This window comes from Sorex fumeus, unplaced genomic scaffold (genome assembly GCF_029834395.1).
Source record: "Sorex fumeus unplaced genomic scaffold, SorFum_2.1 ptg000042l, whole genome shotgun sequence".
Lineage (NCBI taxonomy): Eukaryota > Metazoa > Chordata > Mammalia > Eulipotyphla > Soricidae > Sorex > Sorex fumeus.
Window position 1 is genome coordinate 3,139,875 of NW_026606099.1, and position 24,778 is coordinate 3,164,652.

At 42.8% G+C, this 24,778-nt stretch overlaps 1 pseudogene; it reads left to right on the forward strand.

Moving 5' to 3' along the window:
• Nucleotides 1–1,765: 1,765 nt before the first annotated feature.
• LOC130029108 (acyl-CoA 6-desaturase-like) lies at nucleotides 1,766–12,617 on the forward strand (annotated as a pseudogene).
• Nucleotides 12,618–24,778: the final 12,161 nt, after the last annotated feature.

Here is a 24,778-nt window from a genome sequence, read left to right on the forward strand (position 1 = left end):
TATGGTCCCCTGAGCACCACCAGGAGTAGTTCCTGAGCATGGAGCCAGGATTAAGCTCTGAGTGTTGCCAGGTATGACCTAAAAACTTTTTAAAAAATATTTGTTTTTTTCCTTTTCTCCTGTTATTGTTGCAATATTTAGGGATTCTTCATTTGTTTGGAGTGCTCCCATACTGGGTCAGGGTGTACCAGAGACTTCACATTTATGACACTGGAGGTCACAATAGCTGTGCCACCAGAATCAAACTCAGCAATGTGAAGCAGTAGTAGGGATCAAACTCTGAGCCTCACATGTACAAGACTGTCATTCTACCACTGCAACAATCCCTGAGTCCCATAAAATTCATTACTCATTGTGGGTATAATCAAAAGTTTAAAAAAGTACATACAATTAAAAGGCTATACAGCCTAAAAAGGAAAGAAAATTTCAAAGTATGCTGTAGTTTAGGTAAAACCTAAAAATATTATGCTAAATTAAATATGTCACTCACAAAAAGGTCACATACTGCATGGTTTAATTATAGGAAGTATTTTTTTTAAACACAGAAGTTTATACTTTAGTGTTATACAATTTTAGAGAATTATACCTCCTCTGGTTCATTATCAAACTAGTATGCAGTTACCAAAGTTACAGAAGGATTTCTTTTATATAATGTACATGTATTATTAAAAATATTCTGTGCATTGTTGATGTATTCTCTCCATAAGTGGGAACATGTCTAGTCCCACTTATCAATATACTACCAGCTGAGTACTGAGTATAGGTACTTTTTAAGTATTGAAGTGTATACAAGCGCTCATTTGTGCGATGGTTGCTGGCTGCTGCCCATATGCTGGGTAAGTAGGCTGAGTGCCATATGCAGACTGAGCCGCATAGAAGGCCTGGGTGGTAGTTACCATAGCAGTGGTGGTGTCACAATCACCAGTCTATATCCCTAGGAAGGCTGACTGAATGCTTGGGGTTGGGGACAGTTGAAATGGTACAACCAGTGGAGACTGTCCATAAAAAGTTGCGTTTTGCACTGTAACTGCCCATAGGTCATAGCAATCTGAGCTTGGGTAGCGCTGACATCATTAGGTTGTCCGTAAGTTCCATAACTTTGTTGCTGGCTGGTCTATGCATATCCTTGAGTGGGCTGTACAGTGTAAGCACTGTAGCCCTGCTGAACTGCAGCTTGACTGTAAGTACCATCATGTGTGGACACTATTTCTCTCTTTTCTTCTCATTTTCTCCTACATAAAATGTCTTAAATTGTCATATTCATGAGTTGGAGCAATAGCACAGTGGTAGGGCGTTTGCCTTGCATGTGGCCACCTTGGCTGACCCAGGTTCAATTCCTCCACCCCTCTCAGAGAGCACAGCAAGCTACCGAGAGTATCTCGCCCACATGGCAAAGCCTGGCAAGCTCCCCGTGATGTATTCGATATGCCAAGCACAGTAACAACAAAGTCTCCAATGGAGACGTTACTGGGCCCGCTCAAGCAAATCGATGAACAATGAGAGGACAGTGACAGTGACAGTGACAGTCACATTCACAGGAACAGAAAGTAGAATGGTGGCCGCCTTGGGATGGGGCTTTGGAGAATGTTGTGTTCAGTGGGTGTGTTGTTTTACTTTTGCAAGATGAAGGGGTCTATAGATACATGGTGGTCCATTGAGTATTCTACTCGATGTTATTTATTATGCCTACTGCATTGATCTACTTACCACATTTACAATCAAAAGGATTAATGCTTATTTTCTTCACCACAATTGTTTTAGAGGCATGGGAAAAACCTCCAAGGTCCTCATCGAGCTTCATTCTCAGAGCCACACCCTTTTTCTGGTCATATTCAGGAGCTATTTATTTTCCACCTCTGATCTCAGTCTCTTATCTTTCCAGCTTTCTCACTCCTGTTATTCCCACTGGTAATGCCTCAACCTTATTGCATCATTTTAGCTCCTGGCTAGTGTTGCAGAGGATCTGAAGCAGGTACTGCAGCCTGTTAAGCTATTTCTCCAGCCCAAAGCATTTGCGTTTTGCACTGTAATTGCCTTTTCACTTCTCTATCTGCCCTTTCCAACCTATCATCTACTTTCTAAAGCCTATCTAATTTTTTTCTTATATCGCTATGCCTATTATAATATCTATCACATAGTAGACACCATCTGAGTGTGGGTGGGGGCAGAGAAAAATGTTGAAATGAATAAACTTCAAAGGCTTTTAAATTCAAACTTGGAAATTCAGCTCAGTTAATACTTTCCAGTGGAAACAACTTTGATCAAGACTTATAGAATCATTTGTTCAGGGGCCAGAGGAGAGCTAAGTGATTGAGTACCTCCTTATAGACATGACGCCCTGGGTTCATTTACTGACTCACATGCTGAGTGTGACAGTGGCAGCACTCCCATTTGGATTCCCAGAGCCATAACAAAAGTGTGTCAACTATAGAGTACTGCATCCAAGAGCGTGAACACCAAAAGCAAGTGTGTGAGCACTGCAACTAAACTATGCAATCCCTCATGAGCACTGCAACTAAGTGTGTGAGCTAATACTACCAAGTGTTCTACTCTCTGCAAGCACCAAAACAAAGTGTGAGTGAAAGCACCACACCAAGTGCATGTGATCCCTGTGGTCATTGCAAAAAACAGAAACAATGAGAGATTTTTTTTTAACTTAATTTTTTTTTAGTTAAAAACATCTGGGGCATGGGTGCTGGAGCAATAGCACAGCGGGTAGGGCATTTGCCTTGTACGCGGCCGACCCGGGTTCAATTCCCAGCATCCCATATGGTCCTCTGAGCACCACCAGGGGTAATTCCTGAGTGCAGAGCCAGGAGTAATCCCTGTGCATCGCTGGGTGTGACCCAAAAAAGCAAAAAAAAAAAAAATCTGGGGCCAGAAAAACAAAAATCTGTTAAGAGGCACATGGAAAAGTGCTTATCATCACTGATTATTAGGGAAATGCCAGAGAAATATTAAGGGACGTAAGCCTCTTGACCTACACACATAGTTAAATTTCCAGAACTGCATATGGTCCCCTGAGCACCACCAGGAGTGATCTACGAGTACAGAGCCAGGAGTGATCTTTGAGCACTGCCAGACATGGAACAAACTGCCCTTCAAATGTAAAACTATGGTCCATTCAAATTAATAATAGTCACTATATATGTATTAGCAGACAACAGTTTGTAGGAACTGTTTTATTTTTTCTTATTTGATCTACTCTCTCATTGTCACGTTATAAAGGAGTTGTCCAAAATCAAGAAGTTAGGATATGCAAATCAAAATGATAGTGAGTAGGGCAGAGAAATAGTACAACAGGTAAGGTACTTGCTTTGCACAATGTCAATCTTGGCTCAAATCCCCAGTTCCACATATTAACCCCCCAAACACCTCTAGGAATAAGCCCTGAACACAGAGAAAGGAGCCTGAGGACCATTATCCAACTCCCTTGCCCCATAAAAATGTTTTTAAAATCAAATTATCTTAAATGTTTCAACATCTCTCTTTCTAAATTGCACATAGAAAGAAACTTCTGACATCTAAATTCATGTTTTTCATTATTTTCCCCCACTTCCGTTTCCTTTGTGGCTATTGTTGTGATGATCCAATCAACCAGTACTCAGCTGTGGTGTTCATGCATATTGTTGCAGAACATTGAGGGAGGTGGCCTTTGTGGTGTGCACATGTGCAGGTCACAGTTCTAGCTGATGTGAATGCACATCTATAGTTGCAGTTCACACACACACACACACACACACACACACATACACACACAAACACAAAGCTGTGCTATTTCCTAACACCTGGGAATATACCCTAGGGCCCCAAAAAAACGCAATGCAGAAAAACTGTCTGTACTTCCATATTCACTGCAGCACTATTACACTGCAGCACTAGCTATTGAGCTAGAATCTGGAAAAAGCCCTAGTGACTGAGAAGAGATGACTGGATAAAGAAACTATGGTGCAACTGTACAATGGAATATTACTCAGCCACCAGAAAAAAATAAAGTCATGCAATGTTCTTGTAAATCGATGGACACGGAGAGCATCATACTGAGTGAAATAAGTCAGAGGGGGAGGGACATAGAATGATTACACTCATTTGCAGGATATAAAAATATACTATGAGACTAATACCCAAAGACAGTAGAAACAAGGGGTAGGAGAACTGGTCCATGATTGGAAGCTTGCCACAGGTAATGATGGAGGGAGGGCAATTAGGACTGAGAACAGACCATGATAGTTGGAATGATAGTTGGAAATGAAATGATTATTCTGGACAAGGACTGAATGCTAAAAAGAGGTAAAGATATATGATTACCTTTCAGTATCTGTACTGCAAACTATAATGCGCAAAAGGAAAGAGAGAGAGAGAGAGAGAGAGAGAGAGAAAGTGAAATAGAAGAAAAGTGTCTGCAATAGAGGTCGACTGGGTGGGGAGTGGAGGCAGGAGGAAAACCAAGGACACTGGTGGTGGGAAATGTACACTTGTGAGGTGCTGGAACATTGTATAAATGAAACCAAATCATGAATGACTTTGTGTATCTCATGGTGACTTAATTTAAAAAAAAATAGACCCAAAGAGTACTCAGCAAAATAGACTCAAGCTCAACAAGGCCAAGATGTGCTACAAACAAAATGGTTAAAACCAAATTGAGACGCAGAATATTTCAAATATCAAGAGGAAAGGAAGCTCTCAAGTACAAGGAAAATAAGCATAAGGATGGTTACAGATCTCCCATATGATATCAGATAATCAAGAAAAGAATATAATGACACATCCAAATGTATACATCCACTGAATACAACAAACTTTCAACCTATTATCTATTAATAGAGTCTATCCATAATAGACTCTATTATCCTACAAATCTGTCATTTAGATCGGAGGGAAGAATAAAAACTTTCTCAGTCAAACAAGAGCTGGTGACATTTTCTACAAATAAATCAACACTGCAAGGATTACCGAAAGGCTACCTATAAAAATCAAATGGCCAATTGAAAAAATAATTAAACTACACTGCAAAAATGGCATTACTGTCCTTTATTTCAACAATATATCTAAATGTTAATGGAATAAATTCTCCTATCAAGAAGACATAGAGTAGTTGGATGGTCCACGATCACGATCATCCTGTTGTTTGTCGATTGTCTTGAGCAGGCACCAGTAACGTCTCCTTCTTCCTAGCCCTGAGATTTTAAAAGAGCCATTTCAATGCTCTTTCAGGATTAGGAGAATGATACCCATCATTGTTACTGGTATTTGGCATATTGAATATGACACGGGAAGTTTGCCAGACTCTGCCGTGCGGGCAGGATACTTTTGGTAGCCTGCCAGGTTCTCCAAAGGAAAAATAAGATAATAAGATGTCGCGAGGCTGCGAATGCGGCCACGCATTTCCGGGAGCTGGGTTTTATAGTCTATGTGTCTTGGCCATTGATGGGACCAACCTGGTGCTGGAGGCAGCTGGTGGGTGTGACACCTACCTACTGGAAGATGGGGGGGTCTGGGTGGAGAAGGCCCAGTCCCAATCCGAGTAGGCTTGGAGACCTCAGCCCCGGGACCCACATGCCTGGGTTCCTCTGCCAGTTCTTTCATGCATGAGGCCCGTCCGAACGTGTGGAGAGTGGTCCCAGCATGGCCGTGGCTGGCTCCAGAGGTCCTCAGCTGCTGGGGCTTTGCTCGGGGTGAGGGGAGGGAGATAAACTCAACCCTCCCCCCTCCAAGGGGCCCTGGAGAGGACAGCCAGGTGAGGGGACAGGAGACTCTGTGCTGTTCTCCTCCAGAAGCTGGGTTTTATAGTCTCTGCGTCTTGGCCGTTGATGGGCCCAACCTGGCGCTGGAGGCAGCTGGTGGGTGTGACGCCTACCTACTGGAAGATGGGGGGTCTGTGTGGAGAAGGCCCAGTCCCAATACGAGTAGGCCTGGAGACCTCAGCCCCAGGACCTGCATGCCAGGGTTCCTCTGCCAGTTCTTTCATGCATGAGGCCCGTCCGGACGTGTGGAGAGTGGTCCCAGCATGGCCATGGCTGGCTCCGGAGGTCCTCAGCTGCTGGGACTCTGCTCAGGGCGAGGGCGGGAGAGAAACTCAACCTTCCCCGCTTCAAGGGGCCCTGGTGAGGACAGCCAGGTGCAGGGGCAGGAGACTCTGCGCTGTTCTCCTCCGGGAGCTGGGTTTTATAGTCATTAAAGGTATTACTGTCCTTTATTTCAATAATCTCTCTAAATGTTAATGGAATAAATTCTCCTATCAAAAAGACATAGAGTAGTTGGATGGATAATCTATTTAAATACATTTACAGGAAAAACACCTAATTTCTTTTTTTTTTTAAAATAATGTAGGGGTACTGCTATTTGTTCAGCCACTGATTAATCTGATTGAATTGAGCATGAACTCCACACTACTTTTTTTTTAATTGCATCACCATGAGATAGAGTTACAAAGCTTTCATGTTTGAGATTCAGCCATACAATGATGGAACACCCATCCCTCCACCAGTGCACATTTTCCACCACCCACATCACAACCCTCATACTGCCTCTATGGCAGACAATTTCCCCAATTCTCTCTCTCTAATTTTTGACATTATGTTTTGCTCGAAATTTTCCACCACCATCAAGCCAGGGGCAAACACTAGATAATTTATTTTTCATTGCGCATTTTGAATATCATGAGAGCTCATATGGCCACGATTATTTTTAATGTAAATTTGTACATTGTAAATGGTTGGGTTCCAGAGACATCTCTGTATGGCACTAATCCATTTTGGGATTCAATTGGAGTTTCTGGGCCAGGGACACTGATGCACTTAAGATGGCACCCCGAGGCAAATTGTGGGTGTGACAGCCAGTCGGCTGGGTGGGCTGGGACCCAGGAAGGGACAGCTCAGGTTCTCTGATGCCATGCGGCCTGGAGATTCAGTCCTGGAACCCGCATACCTGGGCCTTGCTTGTGGAAGCTCTTGGTCACTGGGATTCCATCTGGAGTAGGCGGGGAGACTGCACCTTCTCTATCTGGGGTGCCCCAGTGAAATTGGCTCAGTATGGGACCCGGAGAGATCTCTGGCGCTGTGGTGTCTTCCGGGACTTGCTGCTGTGTCTCTGGGCCAGGGTTGTTGGTGAGCTAAGATCCACATTACAAAATTTTCAGCAGATTCTATCTTGGTGAGGTCCATCCTAAGACGGAGGAGTCAGACTGGGGGTGTGATGGCGATTTTGGATTGTAGAAGCAAGTGGCTGCTGGGGGCTCTGCTTGGGTGGGCATAGGACAACCCACCCTCCTCCAATTTACCCCAGTCTGTCCAGTCATGCAAGGGTCCAAGCTTTTCTGCAGCTTTTGAGATTTATTTAGGGGTCTCTGAAGGCCGGCAGTAGAATTTACATGGTGGCACTGGAGTTGTTTCGTGGTGGTGACTGCCAGTGCTTCCATTTGTATTGGGAAGTGGGGGGAGGTAGCCCACCCCAACTCTGAGAAAGCCTGGATATTTCAATCACAAGACCTGCATACCAGAATTTTCAGCAGATTATATCTTAGTGAGGTTCATCCTGAGACAGTGGAGGCTGGCTGGGAATATGGTAGCAATTTTGGATTGTGGAAGCAAGCAGCTGCTGGGGGCTCTGGTTAGGCGGTCCACCAGGCCAACCTGCCCCTTCCCCCCGCCAATTTACCCCAGTCTGTTCAGCCATGCGTGGGTCCGAGATTAATTGTGGCATTTGATCTCTTTTGGGCTGGAGCGATAGCACAGTGGTAGGGCGTTCGCCTTACAAGCAGCCAACATGGCCGACCCGAGTTCGATTCCTCCACCCCTCTCGGAGAGCCCAGCAAGCTACCGAGAGTATTCGATATGCCAAACACAGTAACAATAAAGTCTCCAATGGAGACGTTACTGGGCCCGCTCGAGTAAATCGACGATCAACGGGAGGGCCTTTACCTTTACCTTTACCAAGACTTATCTGTGGGTCTCTAAAATAAGGCTAATAAATGAGCTTGTTAGCTGAGCCGGAGGTGGTTTATGGGTGTGGCTCCCACATACCTAACTTTTGGCCATTTAATTTCTTGGTGAACTAGGTCCCAAGTTGTTGAGGTCTGGCCAAAGACGCAGCGGCAATTTTGGGGTATAGGTGCCTTCAGGAAGCCTGAAGGCACTCACCCCGCAGGTACAGATTGACCTGCTGGTGGCACCATACCCCAGAAAACATCTAATTTTACAGAAATTACAGGCTCAGGGTGAAAGAGCAAAAGCAATCAAACAAGCCAATAATAGTCAAAAAAAAGAAAAAGGAAAGAAGGAAAGAAAGAAAGAAAGAAAGAAAGAAAGAAAGGCCAGAACAGTCATACTTAGATAAAATAGTATTCAGTCTAAACAAAGGAAGTATAGGGATAGATACTATTTACTAGTTAAAGGAACAATAGCTCAAGAAGCACTAATGGTTATCAACATATACACATCAAATGAAAGGGCAGTAAAGTTTATAAAGCTTTTATTCTCAAACACATTTATGAAACAAATAGAACTGGAAGACTTCAACACTCCACATTTGCTACTAGACATATCAATGAGACAGAATATCAGTGGATACAAAAGCCCAAAATGAGAAGCTAGAACTGGGATTAATGGACATATATAGGACTCTCCCCAAAAAGCTGAATACATATTCTTCTCTAGAAAACTTGGAATATACTCCAGTATAGATCACATACTAGAGAATAACCAAAACATATGTAAATTACAAATATGGAAATCATACAAATCATCCTCTCAGACCATCCTCTCAATGCCACAAAGATAGAAATTAACCACCAAAAGATGTTGAGGAAAAACTCCAACACATGAAACTGAACAAAACTGCTAAAAAACCTGAATCAAATAGGAAATTTAAAAATAAATAAAAATATTTCTTTAAACTAATGAGAATGAAAAAACAAGCTATACGATTCAATGGGATACAGAAAAATCTGTACTAAGGGGGAAATTCATAGAAATGCAAGCCTACATTAGGAACGAAGAAAAGGCTCAAATAAACAGCCTAAAGACATTTCAAAAATCTGGAGAAGGAACAACAAGCAAATGCAAAAAGTAATAGAAGCAAGAAAATAATTTTTAAAAATTAGGATAACTCAATAATATAGAAATCAAGGAAGCAATAAAAATGAGTCAATAAAATCAGGATCTATTTTTTTTAAAAAAGAATAAACAAGACAGAATTTTATACTATACTAACATACTCCCTATCTGGGAGTTTTACTTCATTTCCCTTCTACTTTCAATAAAATTTTCTATTTTAAAGGAAAAGGTGGAGGAGGAGAACAGATTTTTTTAACTTTTTTTATTGAATTACTGTGAGATAGAACCTTACAAAGCTGTTTATAATTGGATTTCAGTCATACAGTATTCTAACACCCACCCCTCCACCAGTGTACATTTTCCAGTACCAGTGTCCGCAGGAGGAGAACAGATTCTTAAAATTGAATGTAATCTTCCAAAAAAAAAATAAGGAAGAAGTAGAAAACCTGAACAGGCAAACTGCAAGGAAAGAAAATTAAATAGTAATTAAGAATCTGCCCAAGAACAAAAGCCCTGGTCCAGATGGTTCCACAGGTGGATTCTAACATTTAGAGAAGACTTACTACCTTTACTCCTTAAGCTTTCCAAAATATTGAAGAAACAGGAATCCTTCCTAATAACTTCTATGAAGCTAATATTATACTAATACTGAAAGCAGATAGAGACAATACTAGAAAAGAAAATTTCCAAACAATATGATCTTCAACACAAAAATTCTCTAGAAAATCTTAGAAAACCTAATTTAAAAACATAAAAAATCTACACCACAATCAAGTGAAATTCATCCCAGTGTTGCAAGAATGGTTCAACATATACAAATCAATTAACATAAGATAAAATCATACTATCATATCAATTGATGCAGATAAATCTTTATCAAGATCCAACATCCATTCATGATAAAGTCCCTCAACAAAATAAGGGTGGAAGAAATCTTCCTTAAGCTAGTAATGGCCAGGGCTGAAGCAATAGCACAGGGAGCACAGGGGTAGGGTGTTTGCCTTGCACAAGGCCGACCCAGGTTTGATTCCCAGCATCCTATATGGTCCCCCGAGCACCACCAGGAGTAATTCCTGAGTGCAGAGCCAGGAGTAACCCCTGTGCATCGCCGGGTGTGACACACACACACAAAAAAAGATAGTAAAGGCCATTTATAACTAACCCACAGTCAGTACCATTCTCAATGATAAAAAAGTAAAACTGTTCCTTCTAAGATTAGGTATAAGTCAAGGATGTCTGTCCACTGTCTCTCTTTTATCCATATATTAGAAGTCCTAGCTACAGTATTCAGGCAAGAAAAAGAAATCAAATGGGTCCAAGTTAAAAGTGAAGAAATCTAATTATTTCTATTTCCAGAAGTCACCTATGAATGATAGAAAATCTTAGGAAATAGAAAAATATTCCATGTTCACGGACTGGAATAATCAAAATGGGCAAAATGGCCATCTTACCTAAGTTATTATTTATATAGATTTAATGCAATTATCTTCCAAATTTAGACAGCATTCTTCAGTCAATTCTTCAGTAAAGCTTTTATGTATTAAAATACCCTGGACAACCAAAGCCATGATGAAAAACAAAAAAACTGGGAGTTATTTCATTGCCTAATTTGAAACTAAACTATAAAGCTATAGTGATCCAAACAAGATTGTACTAGAATAAGGATAGGTTCTCTCATCAGGGGATTAGAATCAAATACCCAAAGACAAATACCCAGATTTGTCAGCTAATTTTTTACAAAATAGTCTGGAATTTGAAATAGAGAAAATATGGCCTCTTTAACAAATAATGCTGGGAAGCTGGATAACCACATATGAAAAAATGAAACTGGATCCATATTGCTCATTTTACACAAAAGCCAGTTCAAAATGGATCAAAAACCTTGAGATCAGACCCAAATCCATAAAAATACATTGAGAAAAATAAAGGCAGAGTGCACCAAGATTTGAACCTCAAGTATTTTTTCAATAATATGAGTCCAATGGCAAAGGCAAAAGAATCCGATGGGAAGCCGGGGTGACAGTACAGCGAGTAGGGCATTTGCCTTGCACCTGCTGACTGATTCAATCCCCAGCACCCCACATGGCGCCCTAAGCTCCGCCAAGAGTGATCCCTGAGCAGAGACAGGAGTAAGCTCTGAGCACCGCAGGGTGTTCTCCCCACTCCACCCCCGCAAAAAAAAAAAAAAAGGAAAAAAAAGAAATGACAGTACATCAAATTAAAGAGTTTCTGCATGGCAAAAGACACACAAGCTGGCACACAGCTGTGGTGACTCAGGTTGGCCATAGTGCATCGGGCATCTGGGCTGGTTCACGAGGGCGGCAGAGGGTCGCAGGTGTCCACTGCAGCTGGGAGGAGAGTCAAAGAGCACAACCTGCATGCTGACAAGTCGTCGACCGCAAGGTCCATAATGTCACAAAGTGGTTCAGCCAGCACCCAGGGGGCCAGTAAGTCTAAGTACTTGGACACTAAGTAAGGGAAGATTCCACGATGCCTTCCGCACCTTCCACGGCGACCTCCACGGGCAAGTTTCCCAAGGTCTTGCTCATTCGAGAGCTGGCGCCGGAAGTGCCCAGCCAGACTGCTGCAAGAACTCTCAGATCACCGAGGACATCTGGGCCCTGCAGAAGGTGGCTGAGGACATGAACCACTTGAAGAGCAACCACCTTTTTTGCCTCCTGCTCCTCGGGCATGTCTTCACCTTGGAGGGCATTGCCTGGTTCAATCTCTTCTCCTTGGGCAATGGCTGGATCCCGACCCTCATCGCAGCCTTTGTCTTCTATCTCTCAGGCCCAGGCTGGGTGGCTGCAGCACGATTACTGCCGCCTAGAAGTCTCCAAGAAGTCCAGGTGGAATCACTGAGTGCTCAAGTTCATAATTGGCCACCTGAAGGGCACCTCTGCTGACTGGTGGAGCCGCCACTTCCAGGACCACACCAAGCTCAACTTCTCCCTCAAGGACCTGGATGTGAGCCCGCTGCCTGTGTTAGTCCCAGGCAAGTGGCAGCCCGTCCAGTAAGGCAGAAAGAAGCTGAAGAACCTGCCCTGCAACCGCCGGCGTAAATGCTTCCTGATCAGACGGCCGCCACTGCTCAGCCCCAGGTACTTCCAGTACCAGATTATCATGATTGTGATCATAGGCAAGGACTGGGTGGCCCTGGCCTGATCCATCAGCTGCTGCACCCACTTGTTCATCACCTACATGCCTTTCTCTGGCCTCGTGGGGACTGTGCTGATCCTTGACTTCATCAGGTTCCTGGAGAGCTACTGGTTGGTGTGGGTCACACAGATGAGTCACAGCATCACGGAGATGGTCCATGAGACCTACCTGGATTGGTTCCACAGCCAGCAGGCAGCCACCTGGAGCAGTCCTTCAGTGACTGAATCAGCAGCCACCTCAGCTTCTAGATGGAGAATCACCTCTTCCTCACCACACCTGCCACACTTCCACAAGGTGGCACCACTGGTGAAATCCCTGTACACAGCATCAGGTAGACTACTAGGAGAAGCTCAGAGCTCTAAAGAAGCCTGGGGACTGTGGATGACTGCCTCTCTCCCCAAATGAAGCAGCAGCCTCCCTGGAGCAGGGGAAGAAAGTGACGGTAGCCCAAGAGTGGCTGGGCTCTTTATGAGGGATGTCCACAAGGCTGGAGTTCACACTGGTTCACTCGAACATTTGGTGCCTCCCCCCCCCCCCCCCCCCCGCCTTTCCCTCTCTTCCCTCCTCCCCAATGCCCTTCTCTCTCAGATGCTCTGCCCCTCCTGGGCACCCCACCAGAACCTGTGGCCCTGCTCAGGGGGGCAGAGGAAGGCACGGCTCAGTTCTGGGGATCAGTCAAACCCTCCTCCCTGGCTGAGTGCACCCTTTTTTAAACTTCTTCCACACTCACAACTTTTTCTGGTTTTATAACCGTTTTGCTACAGGATCTTTCCTGATGGGGTGGGGGTGCTGGGTGCGGGGCCTCTAACAATCTCACCTTTTACAACCAGCGGGCTTGAGCTAGAGAAGGAATTGGGAGGACAAGAGGATACCCACAGGGCAGAGGTGAAGGTGGGAGCTGGAGCCCAGTAGCCAGGGGCAGGAGATGCAAGGAAGGGCCCCAGGAGTGCACTGGAATCTAACCCACTCACCCCTTTGTGCTTGAGAGGGGGCCTGGGGGGTTAGCACGGCATCTCAGCAATCCCAGTGAGAGGATAGCTCTTTGGGGTGCTGTTGTGGGAGCCTCAGTCCCCCACCAGGAACACCCCGCGTAGGAGTTGCTGTTTCCCCAGAGGCAGATTGGGAACTGAACTTTTTTTTTAAATTTTTTTATTACTCTGCTCCCTCCCACTTTTTTTTGGGAAATAAAGAAGTAATTTTATTCTAAAAAAAAAAAAAGACACTCAAGTGAATGGGAGAAAATATTTGCACTCAACACAACAGATAAAGGGTTGATATCCTAAATGTATAAAGCACTCACAAAACTCAACAACAAAAATCCAAAAATTGTAACAAAATTTGGGGAGAGGAAATAAACAGATAATTGAAGAGGACAGAGAGACAGATGGGTGACCAATAGGCACATGCCAAAGTGCTCATCATCACTTACCAGAGAAGTCAGAATCAAGATGACTCGAACATACCATCTCACATCAGTGAGAATGGCACATAACAAAAAACCTGGGAACAATCTGTGTTGGTGGGGATGTGGTGCAAAAGGAACTTTAATCCATCACTTGTGGGACTGTTTTCTGGTTGAACCCCTATGGATACTCAGTAAAGTAAAATTTGAGCTTCCATATAAACTGGCAATCCCATTTCTGGATATCTAACCCCAGGATGCAAAAACATTTATGCAAAAGGACATGTGTTCATTGCACTACCTAGCACAAGGCTTTGATATCAACCTAAATGTCCAATGACAGGTGAGTGGATAGTAAAGGTGTGATATATATATATATATGGAGCGATAGCACAGCGGGTAGGGCGTCTGCCTTGCACGCAGCCAACATGGCCGACCCGAGTTCGATTCCTCCACCCCTCTCGGAGAGCCCGGCAAGCTACCGAGAGTATTCGATATGCCAGACACAGTAACAACAAAGTCTCCAATGGAGACGTTACTGGGCCCGCTCGAGCAAATCGATGATCAACGGGAGGGCCTTTACTTACTTTACTATATATATATATATATATATATATATATATATATATACACACAACACAGTGGAATATTGTGCAGCTACAAGAAATGAAGAAATCATGCAATTTGCTTCAACTTGGATAGGACTGTAGGATATAATAGTAAGTAGGTTAGAAGAAGAAAGACAAACACAGGATGGTCTAACTTATCTGTGGTATATAGAATAACAGGATGAGGTTATACAAGATGTTAAAGCAGTGACACATAGACCATCCTTAAGGGAAGGAAAGAAATCAAGTAGGTAATAGGAGTATACAATGTAATCAAAAGGCAGGGTCAGGAGCCTTGGGCACATCAGTGGAGTAGAGATATGGTATATATATATCTAAACCACAGACTCAACAACACTGGAAGTAGGAGACCAAACTACAACAACCAAACTTTAAAATGTGCCTGTCAGGGCTAGTGAAATACAGTGGGTAGGGCATCTGCTTTGCACAAGGCTACCCAGGTTCAATCTCCAGAAATCCATATGGTCCTCTGAGCACCGTCAGGAGTAATTCCCAAGAACTGAATCGGGAATAACCCCTGAGCATTTCTGGCTATGAGACTCCCTACCCCTCTCAAAAAAACAAAGGAACAAAAAATATGCCTGTCAAGATCCTGAAGTTTCTGGACTGCTGGGCTGTGTATCCTCAAATTCCATAATATTGACATCCCAGCAGGAGCACACCAAATTAGATGGGAAAATAACATAGAAGCCAACTAAATTCAAAAAACAAAAACAATGACACAGATGGCTCAACTGGCAATAAAACAGTTTACTAAATTCTCGTACAAGGACTTGAGGACTCCATGAGATATAACAATTTTAAGAAATTTTCTTTTCCTGAAGTATTTTTGGTAATTCCATTAGCCACTTACTTGTGACAAGCAATATAAAATAATATAATGCCGGCAGGTTTTGGGGGTGGTTAGGAAAATAGGGACAATGGTGGAGGAAAGGTCACTCTAGATTGGTGTTGTAACAACTTTGTAAACCACAGTCTATATAAATAAAATAAAATAAAATGAAATATGCCTGTCAAGAAGGCAGGCAGGGGACAGCAAGGAGTATGGGATTGGAACCTGGGGAAACTGGTAGAAGGACTCCAAGCTTCTCAGAAAGCAGTGACCCCTCTGTTTAACCTACAATTCTACAGCTAGAGTTCTATTATTTGTTTGGTTTTATTTTATTTTGATTTGTTTTCTTTGGAATCATACTCAGCATTGTTTGGGGACTGCTCTCAGCTCTACACTTACGCATTACTTCCAGCAGTGCTTGAGGGACTGAAATAAAATACAGTACAGTGCCAGGAATCCAACCCTTACATGTAAAGCATGCACTCCAGCCCACTGAGCTATCTTTCTGGCCTTCACTCCTCCCCTGCCCCCTTCACCACTTCCCTTCCTGTTGCTGTTGTCTTTGCACACTTGATTGTGGTGTTCACACACACTTGGTTGTCATGTGCCAAGATTGTGCACTTTGTCATTGCACAGGATTCCCAAGGGCAGTGCCACTGGGATCGCACTGGGCATGTGAAGCCATGTTAGGGATCGAATTCAGCCTTATGCCTACAAGGAAATTCATTACTTTTTTAATGAATCACTGTGAGCCTATACTCAGAAAGCTTTCAAGTTTGAGTTTCAGTTATACAGTGATCGAATACATATCCCTTCACCAGTGTATATTTTCCATCCCCAGTATCCCTACCCCCAGCCCATCTCATCCCTCCCCCTGACTCTATGGCAGACAGTTTCTCTTTCTCTCTCTACTTATGGGCGTTATGGTGTGCAATATAGATAATGAGAGGCCATTATGTTTGGTCCTTTGTCTACTTTCAGCACACATCTCCATCCCAAGCAATCCCTTCAACCATCATTGACTTACTGATCCCTGATCTATTCCAGCTGCCTTCTCCCCCAACTCATAAGGCAGGCTCTACTGTCTCTACTGTACTTGGGTGTTAGTCTCATATTATGATATTCTATATTCCACAAATGAGGGTAGTCCTTCTATGTCTGTCCCTCTCTTTCTGACTCATTTCACTTAGCATGATACTCTCCATGACTATCCTCTTATCAGCAAATTTTATGACTTCATCTTTCCTAACAGCTGCATAGTATTCCATTGTGTAGATGTACCAAAGTTTCTTTAACCAGTCATCTGTTCTCAGGAACTCGGGTTGTTTTCAGATTTTGGCTATTGTGAACAGTGCTACAATGAACATACAGGTGCAGATGTCATTTCTACTGTGCTTTTTTGCACTCTCGGGATATATTCCTAAAAGTGGTATTGCTGAGTCTTATGGAAGCTCAATTTCTAGCTTTTTAAGGAATACCCATATTGTTTTCCAAAAAGGCTGGACCAGTTGGTATTCCCACCAACAATGAAAGAGAGTCCCTTTCTCCCCACATCCGTGCCAGCACAGGTTGTTCTTGTTCTTTTTGATGTGTGCCAGTTTCTGTGGTGTGAGATGATATCTCATTGTTGTTTCATTTTGTATGTCCCTGATGATTAGCAATAGAGTATTTTTTCATGTGCCTTTTGGCCATTTGTATTTCTTTTTTTTAATTTTTATTAGTATATTTCTTTTTTGAGGAAGATTCTGTTCATTTCTTCTCCCCAATTCTGCTAGTGTCTTGTATATCCTGGATATTAACCCCTTATCCAATGGGTATTGGGTAAATATTCTTTCCCATTTTGTGGGCTCTCTCTGTATTTTTTTCTTTTTGGGTCACACCCGGAGATGTACAGGGGTCATTCCTGGCTCTACACTCAGGAAGTACCCCTGGCGGTGCTCAGGGGACCATATGGAATGCTTGAAATCGAACCCGGGTCGGCTACCTGCAAGGCAAACGCCCTACCCGCTGAGCTATTGCTCCAGTCCCCTGTATTTTGATCACTATTTCTTTTGAGGTGCAGAAGCTTCTTAGTTTAATGTCGTCCCATTTGTTTCTGTTTGTTTCTACTTGCTTAGTCAGTGGTATTTCATCCTTAAAGATGCTTTTAGCTTCAATTTCATGGAGAGTTCTGCCTACATTTTCCTCCACGTACCTTATGGATTCATGTCTGATACTGAGGTCTTTAATCAACTTTGATCTGACTTTTGTGCCCAACATTAGACAGAGGTAAGAGCTCATTTATCTACAGGTTGCTGTTCAATTTTCCCAGCACCATTCATTGAAGAGACTTTCCTTATTCCACTTCACATTTATTGCTCTGTTATCAAAGATTAAGGGATCATATATTTGAGAATCTGTGACAGAATATTCAACTCTGTTCCATAGGTCTGTGAGTACGTTTCTAGCCCAATACTATGTTGTTTTAATTACTACTGCTTTGTAGTTTGAAGTTGAGGAAGGTGATGCCATCCATCTTCCTTTTCCCAAGGATTACTTTAGCTATTCGTGGGGGTTTGCTGTTCCATATGAACTTCAGGAGTGTTTTGTCTATTTCTTTGAAGAATGTCATGGGTATCTTTATAAGGAATGCATTGTCACTGTCACTGTCCCTGTCACTGTCCTCCCGTTGTTCATCGATTTGCTCGACCGGGCCCAGTAACGTCTCCATTGGAGACTTTGTTGTTACTGTGTTTGGCATATTGAATACAACACGGGTAGCTTGCCAGGCTCTGCTGTGCCGGCGAGATACTCTCGGTAGTTTGCCGGACTCTCTGAGAGGGGCAGAGGAATCGAACTCGAGTCAGCCATGTTGGCTGCGTGTAAGGCAAACGCCCTACCACTGTGCTATCGCTCCAGCCCAGAAATGCATTAAATCTGTATAGTGCTTTGGGGAGTATTGCCATTTTGATGTTAATCCTCCCTATCCATGAGCATGGGATATGTCTCCATTTCCTAGTGTCCTCTCTTTATTTCTTGGAAATTCATTAATTTTTAATAAATTGTGTTTGGTTTGGTAAGGGCACACCTAGTGGTGCTAGGTGACTACCCCTTCCTGTGGTACTCAGGAAGTGAAGCAGTGCTGGGGAATGAACCTGGGTCTCCCTCTGCAAAGCTTGCATTCAGTTCTTTGAACTACCTCTCTGGCCCCTCATTTTTATGGTGTTTTCAGTGCAAATATTTCTGTATGAGATGCTATTCTATTATCTTTGGTGAGAGAGTGGTTTTTTGGAATACCCAGCAGTGTTTGGAGTTCACTCTTGGCTCTGTGTTCAGAAATCACTCCTGGCATGTGCCAAGAAACTACATACAGTGTCAGAGACCAAATCTGTGTTGGCTACATGGAAGGCAAGTGCCTTAATCTCTGGTCCCTTGTTTTCTTAATTTTTTTTTATTGGAGTCACTCCCAGCAAAGCTGCAGAACCCTGGCAATATGGTGTCTGATGATTCAGTACTAGAGTTCATTGGCGCATGGTGGGTGGTGGGGCAGGAGGAAGAAGAGGGTGCCTCTAGAACCATTCCCAGTGGTACTTGTGTAGCCATGAAGGCAAGGACAGAACTCAGGGCCTCTCTTAGGCTTGTGTCCTACTGCTTGAGCTAGCAAGATGCTATTTAAAACTTTTATCAGTCATTTAGAAGGAATTCACGTTAGAATGTGTTTAGACTCATTGCTGACAGGTTTGATCAGGAGAGAGGAAAGCGGAGAAAAACAAGAGCATGAGACTAAGATGGTATTTCTTTTGTTATTATCACTCCCTTAAAGAATGTTTTCATATATATTTTTCCAATCATCCCATTCTCCCCAAGAAAATTTAATAACACAGATACAGTGTTTGTGTATTATATGTATATCACTACTTTATACATAAAAAGTGTATTTTTTCATCCTCTAAGAACTACTAGAAGGATATCACTAAACCTCAATATTATTGAGAATACATAGTTAAGAAATTATTATCTAGAGGTCAAATACATATATCCCAAAGAGATGAGGGGATCAAACCACACTGCTTTGTTTGGCCATGCTGCCTGTCATCTGTCCCTGATGACTCTGATGTCTTTCCCAGACTTCAGGGGCAGAATTTAACCTATCTACTAAAACACAAATAAAACTATCTTCCCCAAGTTTATAAGGTTCCAGGATGCTGTCCCTATAGTATCTAGGTTAATGGACTCCTAGGAAGAGACAATGTTGTCTGGAAAGTAGATTCTTAGAAGCAATGGGCTTCACTGTAGCCTGGGCATGATCAGATGCACCTCAGAGATAGTCAGAAAGTAGAGGTCTGTGAGGCTGGGAGAGACGCTGTATTTTCACCTGCAATGGATGGAGGACACTTGTCTGACGAAACAGGGAAGGAATTCCCAAGCTCCACCATCCCCCAGAGAGAAAAGAAGACACTGGGAAGAAAATCATCACAAGGGCCAGAGAGATAGTAAAGCAAATAGGGCATGCAGCCAGCCTGGGTTCAATCCCTGGCATCCTATGTGGGCCCCTGAGCACCACCACGAGGAATTACTGAGTGCAGAGCGAGGAGTAACCCCTGAGAACCACTGGATGTAGTCCAAAAACAACAACAACAGAATTACAGAGTGGGCCGGAGCAATAGTACAGAGGATAGGGCACTTGCCTTTCATGCAGTCAACCTGGAGTCGATCCCCAGCATCACATATAGTACCCTGAGCCCCACCAGGATTGACCCCGGAGCATAGGGCCAAGACTAAACACAGCACCACCAGATGTGACCCCAAAAACAAAAACCAACCCCCCAAATAATTATAGATTGCTTATCCAGAGCCAATGTTATTTTTATTGTTATTAATAATACTAGTTTCTGCCTTGGTAACTGGAAATTACAAAACTGGTTTATAAAAGAGGTCCATAGAAGAAAGCAAAGAGGAACAAAAACAAAAACAAATTTCCCAAAAAACAGAAATTAGAAATTCATATCAGCTAAGAGCAGTAGATAAAAAGCTGTGACCTCCCCCCTCCCCACATACACACACATCGCCACCACCACTAGTGGAGAGAAGATAAACAAGGCAATGCCAGCTAGGATAGTCCAAGGAAACACGAAGAGTTCTACAAATAAAATCAAGCCAAAAAAACCAAACAGTTGTCTTAGCTGATGAGATCATCGCACATGGCTCGCGATAGGGATCTTTTGTTTCTTCCTTAATTGAAGCTTGGAAGAGAACAGAATGAGAAGAGAAATCAGACTACTAGCACAAGGACTGTGCTCTAGTAAGTCATCCCACCTTTAATTAAATGCAGTTGTAGTCATTAAGACATGATACCATCAACCTGGACTATAGCCTATATTTTCATTGAAGTGCTGACCCCACCTTCAGCTCCAAACTAGCTAAGGCTTCAGTCACGTTGGGAATATGGGGTCAGCACAGGCGGGATGCAGATGACCATGGTTTAGAAATAGGCCAAACAAACTCTGACTTTCGATTTTCCAGGGACTTTCTTTCCTACTGTACGCTGAAAGCTGAAGCCCTTCATAAATATTCAACTAATAAATATTCATGCTAAGACAGTTCTAAGCATGAAGAGATAAAAAAAAAAATGTCAACTGAGCAGAACTACAGGGGACCAATGGGAGCGGAGTGGGTGGGACTGCCACCACAGGAAGGATCAATTATGTAGGGTCTCATAGGCCGCAACCCTATATTGGGTCTCCTAACTAAATGTAGGGGTTACAAAATATCTGGCAACTGTAAAGGGTTTTTGAGTGTTCAGCAACCAGTAATTAATTTAAAATCAAGCACATAATGATTTCAAGGTGTTTCTGACAGTGCTGACTCAGGTTGTATTTCCCAGGCTGAAAAGGTGTTATGAGTGGGAAAAGTTAAAGGAATTCTGTTTTAGACCATGTGATGGGATTGGATTCTGGAGAATTTGTTAAGTGAAAGAGACCAATGAGGCAGTATTTATTTTAGAAATCCCAGCCAGTTTGCCAAGTAGAAGTCGAACCAGGCCAGAGTCAGAACAGAGTTAGACTAGCTAAGAAAGGGCAGTAGAAGGGACAAGAATTGTCTTAGAACCAGGAGTAGTTTGTTGTGGTACACTCTGAAATACAGAAAATGGAGAGCAGAGACACTGTGAGATGTAAGAGAAATTGAGGTCAAGGCTGACTCGTATGTTGGCTGACTGCTTTTCCTTTGTTGCTGTTACTGAAATGGCCAGGGCTGGAACTCTGCGTATATTTAGTTGTGGTGCATAAAAGTCATTCTTTTTGTAGCACCTAGAATCAGAGCAGGGAAAGTATCAGTGATCACATGATGTGGACTGCTACCGGGGTTCAAATTCAGGGTCTCACTCATATAAGAAAAGTACTCTGCCACTGAGGCTACATTCATAGGCCTAGGTTTTATTGTGAACAGCGTAAATATCATGAACAAGTAGTTGCATTTAATAGTACAAGGAAGACCAGGAAAAAATATAAATAGGTTGGACTGGGAAGTAGTCAACTATTTCATTTTAGACATAATCAGTTTGAGATGCCTATCGGACTCCGAGAGAAAATGATAGAGTGGGGCTTGGATGTGGGCTGAAGCTCAGGTCCAGTTAAATGTGGGAGTCATGAACATATCTGTTACTTGAAAAGACAACCAGGAAGGATGTAGACAGGGAAAAAAGAGATGGAACGACAAGGTCAGGAAGATTGCTTGGGCCCTGGCACTGACTGTGGCCCAGGAGGCCTCCAGTACTGCCAGTCAAAGCAAACCAGCACCCTCAGGGCCACCACTGAACCACCAGCCAGATTAGCCAAGTATCACCAGGAGTGCCACCTGTATTCCCTGAGCACTGTCGGGAACAACTTAAAAAGGGAAAAGACTGAAGATAATTGGAAGACAAAAGTTGTGGAGGATGCATGACAATGTAGTTAGCATAGCAGTAGGAAAATGCAGTGGGAACGGGTCTAGAGTAACGTATTTTGATCTTTGCCCAGTCCTGCTGATAGGCCAAACAGAGATATGAATTCATTAGCCATTGAGTCTGGCAATGTGCAGGTCAATGATTTTGTCACCAGAGGTCACAAGAGATGAGAGACTGTGGAGGAGGGAAGGCACTTTCATTGCATGTGACTGTAGCAACTGTGAGCTTGGTTCAAATCCCTGGCATTGGATTTGATCCTGGTTCAAATCCTTGTTCCCCAGAGCATTGCCAAGGAACATACCCTGAAGACTGTAAGGTGTGACCCCAAACTAAAACTAAAACATAAAATAAGAGATTGTGAAGATTAGAGCCAAGTGGAATAACATGGACCAAGGATATAAGGCAAAGAAGCAAAGACAATTTGAGACTGAGGTACAGATCTGCTGGAGAGCATACCACTTTTTTATCTGAGGCCCTGAGTTCCATCCTAACACTAAAATACAAAACAGGAAGTGAACTGGGACTCAGAGGCAGAGCATTTACATAACATGTGTGGAGCTCTGGGTTTGGTCCCCAGCACCACAAAAATAAAATAAGCTATGGAGTTAGTGAGTATAGATTTTGAGTTTTAGGCTGGGCATGTGATTCAGCAGTAAAGCATATCCTTGCATTCATAAAATGAAATCCCGAAAGAGGAGGAACAGACAACAAGGGATAAAAAAAAGATTTTAAGTTACTCCTGCCACGTATATCTAGTACCTTTTAACCACATGCTCTTAGACAAGTGCTAAAATATTCTCTTTATTCTCATCTTTAAAGTGGAAAGACAGGAGCTTGGGAGATAGTAAACTTGCACACAGCTGACCCGGGTTCAATCTCCAGCACCCTATATGGTTCCCGAGCACTGCCAGGAGTGATCCCTGAGTACAGAACCAAGAGTACCCCCTGAGCACCACCAGGTGTGGCTCCCCTCATAAAAGTATAATGATATCTACAATGTAATAGGATTTATTTGAATATTAAATAAGTTAATATGCATAAAGCCATAGAAAAGTTCCTGACACAGTAAGCAGCATTATATAAATGTTTAGTATTAATATTAAAGCGGATCTTTATTTTAAATTGCAAATGATAAATGAGAGGAAGAGAGACTTGTGTAAATGATAGGGAGAGAGAGAGTTGGGGGAGAACTTTATAGATAGAGTGGATTACCAGAGTTCAGGAAGAAAGGTGGTCTCAGGCAGGACACTGTGCTGAGACAAGGGGGTCAGCTTTTGCTCTATGAAGTATGAGACAATTTCTTTATCTGACATGAAGGGCAGGCAAAAGATGCTAAAATTTTTATTTTATTTTATTTTATTTTGATTTTTGGGTCACTCCTGGCTCTGCATTCAGGAATTACCCCTGTCGGTGCTCAGGGGACCATATGGGATGCTGGGAATCAAACCGGGGTTGGCCACATGCAAGGCAAACGCCCTACCCGTTGTGCTATTGCTCCATCCCCGGTGTTAAAAATTTTAAATGAAAATCAGAGCTACTATCTTCACCAAGGTTCAGGCAGTGGAGATGAGTTTATTAGGACAGTAAGGTGAGCCTGGCAGGTGAAACATTAAATTTCAAACTGCCTTACACAATACAGGGTTGCTTATGCCCTTTATTTCAGTTCTTTAATATCAATGGAGTAGGAGTTGGGTGAGTAGCTGCTACCTACCCAGTTTGTGGCTAAAAGTTCAAGGCTGGAAGATGAAGAAAAGGACAGGTAGATAAATGCAGCTTAGATGAGAGGAAAATTTTAGATTAAATAACTTGATGACAAATATAATGTGATTCAGAGCCCCAAACCTATACTTAAGAGGCCAGAGAGAGTACAGCCAATGCTGGTTCAATCCCTAAGGAATATCTTAAGGAACCCAAAAACAAACCCCATGTTTTTGTAACCCCATATGGCCCCAAAACAAAAGAATTAACGTAGAAAAAAGTGTTGACTAAATTTAATGGAAATGAAGTCCCCACTTAATTGTGTACCTGGACTGTAAATTAAGTGAAATCTGCGTTAGAACACAGCTATGCAGGGAAGGGTCTAAGAAGAGCCATTCCAAGCCAGTCACCTGTAATTCTTGAACCTTGGTGTTCCTTCTCATGAACACTGTCCCAGCGCCCTCTAATAGAGGCAAAGTAACTCAAAGTGTATCAAAATGCATCTCAGCTGGAGCAAAAGCAGTTTTCACCAAAAAAAAAAAAAAAAAAAAAAGACTATAGACCAAACATGACTGCTACCCATTGTCTCTTTTGCAAACCACAACACCCAATAGGAGAGAGAGAACAAAGGGGAATGCCCTGCCACAGAGGCAGGGTGGGATGGGGTGGGAATGGGAGGTGGGAGGGATACTGGGATCTGTGGTGGTGGGAAATGGGCACTGGTAGAGGGATGGGTATTTGATCATTGTATAATTGAACCCAAGCACAAAAATTTGTAAGTCTACAACTGTACCCCATGTTGTCTCACTAATAAAAATTAAAAAAAGGGAAAAAAAGGCTGTTTGGGGGAGATGAAGGTGCAGGAATACTGTCTTCTGAAGCAAAATAATTTTTTCTTTCATTTTCATTAGCTTTGCTCTTTCTAACTTCATCATTTGCCGTACATATGGGGGAAAGATACTTGATAAAGATTCTGGCAAAAAAGGTAACCAGAAAGATTCACACTGAAATCCATATCCATCTTCCTCTTCTGACCACAGAGTTATCTTCTTCTGATCGCTTGTACAATAAATCAGTTTTCTT